The sequence below is a fragment of the Megascapheus bottae genome, chromosome 2 (assembly GCF_031878675.1).
Source record: "Megascapheus bottae isolate mThoBot1 chromosome 2, mThoBot2.hap1, whole genome shotgun sequence".
NCBI classification, from domain to species: Eukaryota; Metazoa; Chordata; class Mammalia; order Rodentia; family Geomyidae; genus Megascapheus; species Megascapheus bottae.
The window spans coordinates 93274510-93286193 of NC_143510.1; the positions used below are offsets into that span (position 1 = coordinate 93274510).

Below are 11684 nucleotides of genomic sequence, written 5' to 3' on the forward strand. Positions count from 1 at the left end.
GGGATGGGAGGCTGGAGACATATTTCTCTGGGAGAATTATCCTACAGCCGGAGCTCTGTTTGGTTGGCCAATTTTTTTTCTCTTTATTTATGAGATTCAGAAAAAAAATTAAATGGAAAAACTTAAAAAAAAGCAAGGCAGCCTTCCTTCCGTCTACTGCGGGTGAGTTGGCGGGACCTCAGTCGGTGACTGGGGGTCTCCGTCCTCTGGGGACTGTCACTGGCCAGGCCAGGCACAGAGGCACAGACCCCTCCTCCTTCCAGGCTCTGGGAGCCCCCCGCCCCCTCCAGCCCCTCCCTAGTCTTTTTGAAGTTGATCAATGAAACATGTTTTATTTAAGGGCCAATTCCTGAGCAGGGACTCTGTGAGGCCTTCATTAGTTCCACAGAATGAAAGAATGGGCCGATTCAGGGGGCCTGGGGAGAGAAAAGAGGGAAAATTAGAGTTCGGTCTGCTCACTTAAAAAAATAAAAAAAAAGAGAGGAGGGGGTGGGGTAGAAATGTGGATTTGCTAAATAAAGCTCCCCGGGCTGCATTCAGAGGGGAAGGGTCCCTCCATCCTCCAGGCCTGGTCTCCTGCCCAGAGGCTCCCATTCCCTTGCACAGAGGAGCAGCAATGGCCTCTTTAAATTGCTACTTAGGTTTCCAGCTGTTTTACCAGTGATTTGCCCAACTTAATAGCTCTTTAAAGCTTTAAACAAGAAAATAGCTCTTCTCACAATTCAAAAAGAGTGGTCTTGGGCAGCTCAGTGGACGCCCATTGTCCCCGGCTTAAGCCCTTCCCGGGCCTCCCCTCCCCCTCCAGCAGCCCCAGCCCCTGCCCAGCTCCGCCAGCCTCCTACTCGTCCGTTCCATTCTGCTGTGCTGGCCTGGGTCCAGAGGACTTCTTCCCGAGTTCTTATTTCAGGGGGCATCTCTCTTGCCTTTCAGCATGCCTCCATAAATGCATAGCAAACAGCCATGACGAAGGAGAGTGGGACGCCCCTCACGACACTGCCCACCTGTGCCCAAGGTCCTGCATCTAGTGCTTTTTCTTAGTTGGTTCCTCCCTCCCTCCCCTCCCCCTCCCCTCCCTTCTCTCTCTTTCTCTTTTTTCCTTCTTTCTCTTCCTTCCTTCCCTCTTTCCTTTTCTTTCTCTTTTTTCTTTCCTTTCTTCCATCCCTCCTTCTTTCCTTCCCTCCCTCCCTCCCCTCTTCTTTCCTTCCTTTTTTTTTTTTCCCATCAGTAATGGGGCTTGAACTCAGGGTCTGGCACTGTCTCTGAGCTTTTCTGCTCAAGCCTGGTACTCTGCCATTGGAGCTACTGCTTCACTTCTGGCTTTTTATTGGTGATTGGAGCTAGGAGTCCCACAGCTGATCCTGCCTGGGCTAGCTTCAAACCAGAACCCTCCGGTCTCAGCTGACTGAGTGGCTGGGATTGCAGGCAGAGGCTACCTGCACCAGGCCTGACAACTTGTCCTTTCCTGTTCTCACTGAGTTCTGTCTGACTACAAGGAGGTGAGGGCCACACGGTGCAGCTGGGGAGCTGAGGCACAGGGTGGCTGCGCGCACAGAGGGGCTCCCAGCGTGGCCAGGCCTATGTCTTGGCTTATGGCTCCTTCTGGTCTTAAGTAGCCCAGAAGCCAACACAGGAGGCAGAGGAGACCCTGGGTGCTGAGCGGATGGCGCTGGCAGGGAACTGTTGGGCGCAGTTTTCAGGGAGGCTGCCGGGGTGGGGGGGTGTGAAGGTCAGGGGGGCAGACATTTGGGAGCCTCATCTGAAGGGACCTGCCTTCCATTGCTTGTACGTAACTCTCCATCCATCCCAACCTCACCCTAATATATTAACAGGGGCCAGGCGCTGTGGCTCATGCCACGAGCTACTCAGGAAAGTCCAGGAGACTTATTTCGAATGGACCAGCAAAAGGCCGGAAGTGGAAGTGTCAGCTCAAGTGGTAGAGCACCAGCCTGGAGCTAAAGAGCTAAGGAACATGCCCTAGGACCCCAGACAAAGCCAACACAAAACAGAACCAAAAAGCAACACCCCTCCCCCAACTGCAGCAGTTATTGTCCCAATCACCACAGTGATCATGAGTAAAGAGCGGGAGGGACTGAACGCGCTGCCTGGCGCTGAGTGACTCCCCAGCCCCCTCACGGCAAGCCAGCCACTGCACCGTACCCACCGGGGCCAGAGGCAGAGGCTGGATTTCCTTCTAGCATCTTCTCTATTTGTTCTGTTTCTGGGGCTTCAATTCACTCCTCTCTGTCCTTTGGTGAGTAAGTTCATGAAAGTGTCTTTACCTTGCAGACAGGGAAACTTAGAATCCCAGGAGCAGAGGGCGTGGGGAGGGTGTGGGGAGGGGCTCGGGGCAGCTGGGGGGCGCTGACAGCACTGCAGAAACCTCAGTGAGTGAGTGTAAGCTCCAATCCCATAGACTTGTCCTCCCCCTCCTCCATCCTCCCCCTCCCACATCCTCCCCCCCCACCCCTACTGCCTTTGCTTTTGGCTATTGTTCATATCTAGTTCTGGGGCTTGAACTCAGAGCCTCACACTCTCACTTCACTTTTTTGTTCAAGGTCCATGCTCTGCCACATACGCCATAATGCCAGCTGGGCTTTTTGCTGGCTATTTTCAAGACAGGGTCTCTATAGATTTTTTTTTTGGCTGGCTGGCTTCAAAGCTCAGTCTTCCAGATCTCAGCTTCCTGGATAGTTGAGAATCCAGGCATGAGCCACTGGTGCCTGTCTGCATTTTCTTCCTTTTCTAAACTTACTTTGTACTCCAAGTGAAGATGCATTTCAACTTTCATTTACCCAACGCCATGGCTTCTGTACGAAGAAGGTACTAGTACCCTGTGTTGAATTATTTTATTTATGTAGAAAAAACTTGCTTCCCCCCTTCTACTAATCACGTACTATCAGAAAGAACTTGAACCTCATCAGATGAAAATTATTCCTTGGCTTTCTTACCCATTTATTTCCCCAAATGAATTTTTCCTGTGGTCTCTTGAGTTTTTCTTCATCCTGCCTAGAAAGGTTTTCCTTTCCAAGGTTAGAGATAACTTCACCTATATTTTCTTTTAGGATTTGTTGTTGCTTGAGTTTTGGCTCCATCTGGAATTTATTTAAGGATAAGGGCTGAGGTAAGGATCTTATTTTTTCCAGATGCCTGACTTGCACTTACCTCTGCCAGCTTACACACTGCCTTTTTCCCCTTTGATAGAAAATATCTCCTCTTATTTGCATGTTAATTTCCATGTGGATTTCCATCCCCTTCTGTGCTTCTGGCCTGCACTGAGAGAGAGGGGACAGAGGAGGGCGAGGGGATAGGAAGGGGTGGGGAGGGAAGGGGGGGAGAGAGAGGACTTTTAGGACTTTTTAAACATCTGGCATAGCTAGTACTCCTTCATGCTTTGCGTTTCCTTACAATTTCCCTGATTTCACATATTTATTTTTCCAGATGAAATTTGGTATCAGTTTATCAAGTTAAAGAAAAAAAGAAGTAGAGAAAAGAGAATTTTTTTTTCAAACACTCATTTCTTTCCCTTTCTGTAAGTGTCCTCAGCAACTTTTTGTTGTTGTTTTGGTACCAGGACTGGGACTTGAACTCAGACCCAAGGCACTTTTCCTTAGCTTTTTCCATATAAGGCGGGTATTCTACCACTTGAGCCACAGCTCCACTTCCAGATTTTTGCTAGCTAATTGGGATATAAGAGTGTCATAGACTTTCCTACCCTGGCGGGCTTTGAACTGCAGTCCCTGGATCTCAACCTTCCAAGTAGCTAGAGTAACAGGTGTGAGCTACTGGCCCTGGCTGACTTGATCTTTAAAGTAATAATAGTAATAATAATAATAATGATAATTCTCACAGTGATTCTTTTTCCCAGCCCTGTCAGGTTGTGTCCACACTGGTTGCGGCTTGCAAGGCGGTCCTCCGTCTTCTCCATGGCAGATAACTGTTTCTGTGTCAGGTTTCTCCCACAGTTCCCAGCCTGATCTTGCGCTCTGCTTGGGAACCAGGGACTTCTCATCTATTTTAGCACCCAAGGGTGCTGCTAACTTGTTTCTCAAAATAGCCTCTGCAGTTCTCACCCGTGTATTTCCCCAAACAGTCACGATTCATTCAGCCTCATGAGCATCTGTGAGGAGTCCAGGAAGCATGCTTGAGCCCTCAGCTGAGCATCCGCCTGAGTGGAGGAAAGGCGTAAGGGGAGCCAATCGGGGCACTGTGCCAGGATACTATGCCTTTCCTCCTGGCCACTGGGGAGAAGCCCACGTTCTTTCTAGAATGTAAGATCCCTGCAGGAGGAGTGTTCACTCCATGCAGGGGCTGCATGGGCCACTCGGTCTCTGGGGACCATCACCTATGCTCTTCGGTCAGAGCTGCCACCTTGTCACATGGATGGGGTATCAGGAAGAGGGCTGGGGTGTGCCGGGGGCCCTGGGAGGGTTCTGTACACCCTGTACCCATCCCATGGACTCTCCTTTGCCTTTGGGACCTCCGGTGCTGTGGTGTCCCTAGAGACCCATGTGTTGTCAGTTCCAGAAACCTAGAGCAGGCTGGGCTGGGAGGGGAGGTAGGGAAGGGAGGCAGGGAGGCCTGGCAGGTGCAGATGGGGTCTGGGGTGGGCAAGGCCCTGCTGGGAGCTGCAGCCAACTCCGGGCTGTAACTGAAGCCATGAAGTCCTCTCCCCTGTGGTGTGGGGCTGGGAGTGCCCAGGCTGAAACCCTCTCAAGGGGGACCAGAACAAGGGCGCCCAGGCCCACAGACCCTGCTCTAGCTCTCAGGTTTTGCTCTACATCGGAACCTGGCTTCTTTATTTTCTTTAAATTTAGCTGTTGGTTAATTCATTTTGCACGTGTCCTGGGCACTGCCTCTGAGCTTTTTCACTCAAGGCTGGCATTTTACCACGTGAGCTCCAGCTCCACTTCTGACTTTTTGCTGATTCACTAGAGATAGGGAGTCTCCTGGACTTTCCTGCCCTGCTGGAAATCCTGAGATCGCGGCCTCCTGAGTAGCTACGGTCACAGGCGTGAGCCACCAGGGCCAGGCATATTTGCTTATATGTTTACTTGTTTATCTGTTTGTGTGTTGTGCGTTTCAGTCTCAGTGGCTGCCTTTCCGTGCTGGAAGGGGAAGGTCTCTGGGTGCCCGGCTCTCCCCACCACACCCCTTCCTGCCTCCTCAGCAGGTCACCAGGCTGGTGTGGCCTCCCTCCTTCCTCATGGAGTCTGGCGCCTCCTGGGCTCCCATCCTCCTCTGGCCACTCTATGGACAGATTATTGTCAGCGTGGGTGACTGACGGTGGCCTCTAGCTAATCGTCCTGACAGAGACTCATTGAAAGCTGCCACCCAGCTAGGCTATGGCGGTCACCCAGACTGACAGGCAGTCAGCCCCTCCCGCTGGTGTGAGCTGCCAGTGCTCGGCCCCCGCTTAGTTTTCAGTGTTTTCGGACCCAGTAGTCTGTGAGTGTCCTCTGGACAAGGAGCCAGGCCAGGTGTGGTGGCTCACACCTGCAATCCTAGCTACTCAGGAGGCTGAGATCTGAGGATCACGGTTCAAAGCCAGCGGGGCACTAAAGTCTATGAGACTCCAATTCACCATTAGAAAACCAGAAGTGGCGCTGTGGCTCCAGGGATAGGGCGGTAGCCTTGAGCTGCCGAGCTCAGAGAGAGCACCCGGTCCCAGAGTTCAAGCCCCATGACCACCACCACCAACAAAAGGAACCAGGTCCCCAGGTCCCCAGGTCCCCAGATCTTCACAGCCCCAGCCAAGCACATGATCTTCTCCCCTGTTGGGCCAGCTCTCTGAGGCTGGCTTCTTGTTGGCTTCAGAGAGAGCAGCCTGCCCTGCCCAGAGCCACACAGCTTCGCAGAGGCGGCTCAAGCCCTCTGATGGAGACTGCAGTTACGCTGAGCCTTCCTTCTCCCCCGTGTGCTTCCAGGGCCAGGGGTGCAGGCCTGCTGTGACCCAGCGGCCACTGAACCCCTGCCTCCTGGTTCTTCCTGGGACTCACAAGAGGGGTGTGACGCCGCATGCTTTGGCCTTGGGAGACAGGCTCAGGTTGGAAGTTTCTTTGTGACCTTCGTCTTTCTGATTTTCCATCCTGGGTGTTCAAAGGTGTGTTTTTGTAAGTGAAAACACACTTCCCCCAGGTTGGCGGCTTCATGCAGACGTGTGGACTCTGTTTGGCTTGGCGTGGCTTCCAATGTCTCCCAGCCACCGTTGCTCTATTTCTTCGTGCCAGAACCAAGATCAGAAATAACTCAGCTGTGAAACAAACCCCACCAGCTTGCCGGCCGGCCGGCAGCGCTGGGAGGAGACGGCTGGTCGCTGGGTTCCTTTTTCCCTGTGAGTCAGAAGCGTGAGGGTAGGAGGGAAAGCGAGCGAGGCTCTGAGAGACTCCGGGATATTTAAGGACCTGGATCAGTTCCACCGTGAGAAAGCTGGGGGTTGAGGTGTCTGTGTCCTGGTAGACAAATCCAGCTCTTTCCCTGCCAGGCTCTCTGGTCGAGTCCCTTGGTTCACTCCGCTAAGAGCCACAGATTTCCAGGGAGGTGGGCTGGGACAGTGAAGAAGCTGCCAGTCGCTTCTCCCCGTCTGGGATTCAGATCTGTCCTTGCACCTGGCAGCTGGGGACACCATGGATGATGACGCCCGCCCTGGGAGCTGAGGCTGGGAGGAAGATTCACGCAGTTGTCGGTTTTCTCTACCACCCTGCCTTGTGTCCCAGGGAGGGCAGAGCTGGGCCCACGGCCTCCTGCCCCCACCCCAGGAAGTATCCTGTGTGCAGGACAAGCACACTTGATTAGGCCAAAGGCCAACACAAGTTCTGGAAGTTTCTCAGGAGACTGGCTGTCCCTGGCACCCTGCCAGACTGAATATAACTCAAAGGCTGGAGAAAAGGCTGTTGTAAAAATCGTTTCCCCCCTCCTGACACATTATAGAGTTGGCCTGATAAGAGAACAGTGTTTCTCCCCAGTGGAAGACAAACAGGACGCCTTGTAGACCTTGAGCTGTTGTTTCCAGAGAAGAGTGGGCCACGGGGACCAGGACCCCAAGCCTGGCCTTTGCCTAGGGGTCTCTCAGGGGACCCCTTCAAAGCTGGGGTGTGAAGAACCCAAGTCCCTCCAAGGCCAGGCTCCCGGGAGTTGGAAGGTTTGAAGAGTAAGTCTGGGCGCTTCGTGTGCACTTTGTGGCAGAATGCTCATCTAGTTCAGAAAGAGGTCCTGGGCTCCATTCTCAACGCTGGAAAAGGAAAAGAAGACAAAAGTCGATTTCACCCTACAGAAGGGAAAAGAAGAAGAAACTCACCCATCCTGCCCTTCACCTGGGGTTAAGAGAAAAACTATCTCCTCTGAGAATCTGACCTCACAAGTTGGCCTTGACGTGATTGCAAGTCTGGGTAAATGTTACCTATATGGTTAAAAAAACTAAAGACCCCACCTGCCACATCAAACCCCCAAATGTCAAGCTGAGAATTTTGCAAGTGACTGGAGCCCAGTGGTGGAAGTAAATCCTAAACCCCCAGGGTTCAGCTTCAATGTCAACTCATAGAGACGTTTCTCAGTCACCCCCAGGAAAGCAGCAATGACACACTTCACAAGGGGGTGGGGGGGGGATTTGCAGAAACCAGATGGTAGAAATAGGTCTTTAAAGCTTTCACATTGGAAATGATCACACAGAGACAACAAACCAACTTAAAATTGCTATGTTTGTGTTTGTCAAAGAAATGAAAGAGAAGGAAGTTTAGAAGACTTCAGCAAGGAGTAAGAAACTGTAAAGAGCATCCAGGCTTGAAGAAGAAGCAAAGGAAACTTACAGAAATGAAAATTATAAGCCAGGCGTGGGGGCTCACAGCTGTAATCCTAGCTACTCAGGAGGCTGAGATCTGAGGATCATGGTTCAAAGCCAGGCCAGACATGAAAGTCCATGAGACTCTTATCTCCAATGAACCACCAGAAAACCAGAAGTGGCGCTGTGGCTCAAGGGGTAGGGCCGTAGCCTTGGGCTAAAGAGCTCAGGGACAGCGCCCAGGCCCAGAGTTCAAGCCCCATGACCCACAAAAAAAAAAAAGAAAGAAAAATGAAATGAAAACTATAGACGTAGAGACTTGAGATGCAGCAGAGAGATCTAACAGAAGGCGAGACACAGCCAGAGCAGGGCTGGGAAAACTGGAATGCAGACAGCCTTGTCCAGAGGGCAGAGCAAGAGCTAGCTCAAGGCAACTCTGCTTATGGTTCTTCTCGATGCTGTGATGGCCACTAAGCCTCTGACCCAGGACGCTCAGTGGACTGACTGTAAGGCAAGCAAACACACTCACATCTGCACTTCTCAGAGCAGCGTTAGGAAGAGAAAAAAGGCCCTGGACCTGTGGGGAAAGGTCCAAGAACAGGACCAGGAACAGGAATTAGAGTTAAGAAAAAAATCATCCGCAGAGGACGGAGAGCTGCCTAGAGAAAAGGCTGACGGTCCCCAGGGACCAGAGATTGGATGAGCAGCGACTCCAAACACCATCCGTGGAAGCCAAGCCCGGTGGAATTCTCCATCAGCGGAGGGGCGGGAGGGGCTCCCAACGCCACCCTTCCCTCCAGAGTGAGGAAGGGGCAAAGACACATCCAGGGAAGTAGGAGCCAGAGCTGCTTTTTTAATCACAAAAATATTCTCACTAGAGAAAGTGGTGAACTTCAGAATAAAGATTACTGTAGCCTGGTGCCAGTGGCCAGCCTGAGACTGAGATCTAAGCATCGCGATTCAAAGCCAGCCTGGGCATGGAAATTCCCTGTGAGACTCTTATCTCCAATTAGCCACTCAAAAATGGGAGTGGAGCTGTGGCTCAAAGTGGTAGGGTGGTAACCATGAGCAAAAGAGCTCAGGGATTGCACCCAGGTCCTCAGTTCAAGCCCCACAAATGACAAAAGAAAAGGAAAAAGATGATTCTAGAAGCCAGCAAGCCAGCAATCCTAGCGACTCAGGAAGCTGAAATCGGGAGATAGGCCAATCTAGGCAAAAGGTTTTCAAGTCCTCATCTGAATAAAAAAATAAAATAAAATAAAGCTGAGTGCAGTGGTGCATGCTTCACGGAAAATAATGGAAGAAAAGACTGGAGGCATGGCTCAGCAGTACAGCACCTTGTCTAGGAAGTACAAGGCCCTGAGCTGAGTCCTGAGCACAATCAAAACAACAGTCAGCTGCATAAGGAGGAACAGGCAAAGACACTGGCAAATTTTTGGAGAAACTCAAACAAACGTGGACAGTATGACTCCACAATAATAATGCCTAATTTATGGTAGGAAAAACAGGCCAGGACTAAAATACCAAGCCGTACCATATAATTTGGGAGAGGATATACAAAATTGAGGCTTTCAAATTCTTTCAATTATTTGGGAGGAGAGCAAATATATTAGCTAATTTTAGACTTTGTTAGGGGCTCAGTGTTAAAATACTCAGGACAAGCTCTAAAAATTAGTCATAGTCTACCACCCGTAAATAATCAGAAAGCAGAATTAAGAAAAAGAAAAACCCTAAAATGCTTTCAGTGTCATTAAGACTAGGAGTGTGGAATAGAAGAACAGAAAAATAATCTAGGTTGTCAATAAGGTATATGAAAGGACTAAATTCACTGGCTAAAATTTGGACTGAATTTTTTGAACATCTATACTGGAGCTGGGCGTAGTATTGCATGGCTGGAATCTCAGCGAGTTAGGTGGTTGAGGCAACTTGTTTAACTTACCTTATTTTATTTATTTACTTACTGATTTATTTTTGCCAGTCCCAGGCTTGAGCTCAGGGCCTGAGCACTGTCCTTGGACTTTCTCAAGGCTAGAGCTCTACCTCTTGAGCTTCAGCATCACTTCTGGCTTTTTTCTGTGTATGTGGTACCAAGGAATCAAACCTGGGTCTTCATGTATGTTAGCTTAAACTCCCAGCCTCTTATCTTATTTTAAAGGAATGTGCTTCAAATTAAAGGACTCAAACTGTTGAACGTGTTAAAGATAAAAATATCACAGGAGCTGGGTTAAATCCTCACCATAAACAATGAGAGAGGGAGGAGAGGGAGGCAAGTAGGGAAAAAAGAAAGAGACAGAGTTGGCAGAGAGACATGGAGACAGAAAAACAGAGACAGAGGAAGAGAGAGATTGGGAGAGAAATAGTAAGCAAATATTAACTAAAATTAAATAAAACGAAATATGAGGTAAGTCCTAGCTACTTGAGAGGCTGGGATATGAGTGTCCTGGATGGAAACCAGCCTGGCAGGAAAGTCTGCAAGACTCTTATCTCCAGTTAACCAGCAAAAGAAAGTTCCTGTGTCTATATTAATATAAAGTGGGTGCTGGGATGTAGCTCCATGGTAAAACGCCCGCCTAGCATGCACAAGGCCCCGGCTTCACCTAGCACCGCACACCACACCCTCTACACACGCCACACAGACACCCACGGCACACACCTGCACGCAGCACACACGTGCACACAGCAATGCATGCACACGTGCACACACACACACACACACACACACACACACACACACACAAATAAAGGAAGAAAGGGACAGACTCGCTGCCCTGATGAAGTTGTTTTCCCAGCAATCCAGGGAAGGCCGCGGCTCGAGCTCCCAGGGCGTGAGGCCGAGTGTACAACACAGGACACAGAGACCAAAGGCAGGAATAAAATCAACGCCATCCACAGAGCTCATCATTGAGAGTTCAAAAGAATCGACCAACGGACATTAGAGTCAAGAGCCCAGTACTTCAGTCCACGTGTGAAAACACGGAGACTCGCTTGCGTGGTGACTTTTGAGTGGCTGCCCTCCAGATGCCAGAGTCCCGGAGACGCTGAGGCGGGAAGGGTGCGGAGCGGCCTGCTGAACTCAAGCAGGGCTTGGACTCAAGGCCGGCATTCCACCAGGTGAGCCACCACTTCTGCTGGCTTTTGGGGGGTCCACGGCACGGAAGAATCCCGAGGACTTGCCTGCCTGCGGTGGCTTTGAACCGTGACCCTCAGATCCGGGCCTTTGGACACTGCAAGCCACACAGATGGAGCCGACGGGTCTCGACTTGCTATCTGCTTCCCACCAGTTACTCTAGCATTCCTAGGCTCCTCTCCACCACCCCTGAGGCAGGCTGGCTGTTGGCTTCCCAGTCTCCCAGCTCTGGTCAGTCAGGGCTCAAAGCCCCTTTCATCTCTCTCCCCAGCCCCACCTGAGGCCTCGGTTGCACATGGAAGGTGAGCGGCCCCTGGACAGGCGGGGGCTTTGTGACCAGGCCTTGTCATATCTGGAGGCCAAGGTGGAGATTGCTTCCCCCATGGACTCACCTTGGGCAGTGCAGGGACCAGAGGATCAGGTGACACCTCCTCCCTTTCCACAGTCCCACAGTGTCTTTGCCTAGCATCTGTCTCGAGGAAGAGAGGCAGGCAGGCAGGCAGGCAGGCAGGCAGAGGCAGGCAGGCAGGCAGGCAGGCAGGCAGAGGCAGGCAGAAGCAGGCAGGCAGAGGCAGGCAGACATTCGAACCTTACTCTGAGTTGTACTCCTTGTTACAGAGCACAAAACTTGAAGAGGAATGGGGGAAAACTAGTCCACTCAACCCGTTTGGTGTTGGCACTGAAGCCTTGTAGGGGACCAGGCCCAGGAGCCCGGGTTGGGGGAAGGCCGCCCGCCTGGGCCGCTCATGCCTGGGGCAATGCTGCCCCCGTGTGGCGCCCTTG

The 11684-nt window shown here is 51.3% G+C and overlaps 1 long non-coding RNA gene across 1 annotated transcript; it reads right to left on the reverse strand.

Moving 5' to 3' along the window:
• Positions 1 to 319: 319 nt before the first annotated feature.
• LOC150067662 (uncharacterized) lies at positions 320 to 3935 on the reverse strand. The gene is made up of 3 exons (XR_016539683.1): positions 3848 to 3935; positions 3163 to 3272; positions 320 to 416 (listed from the first exon to the last, which is right to left on the reverse strand). It is a non-coding gene; the product is annotated as an uncharacterized LOC150067662 (long non-coding RNA).
• Between the last annotated feature and the right edge of the window lie 7749 nt (positions 3936 to 11684).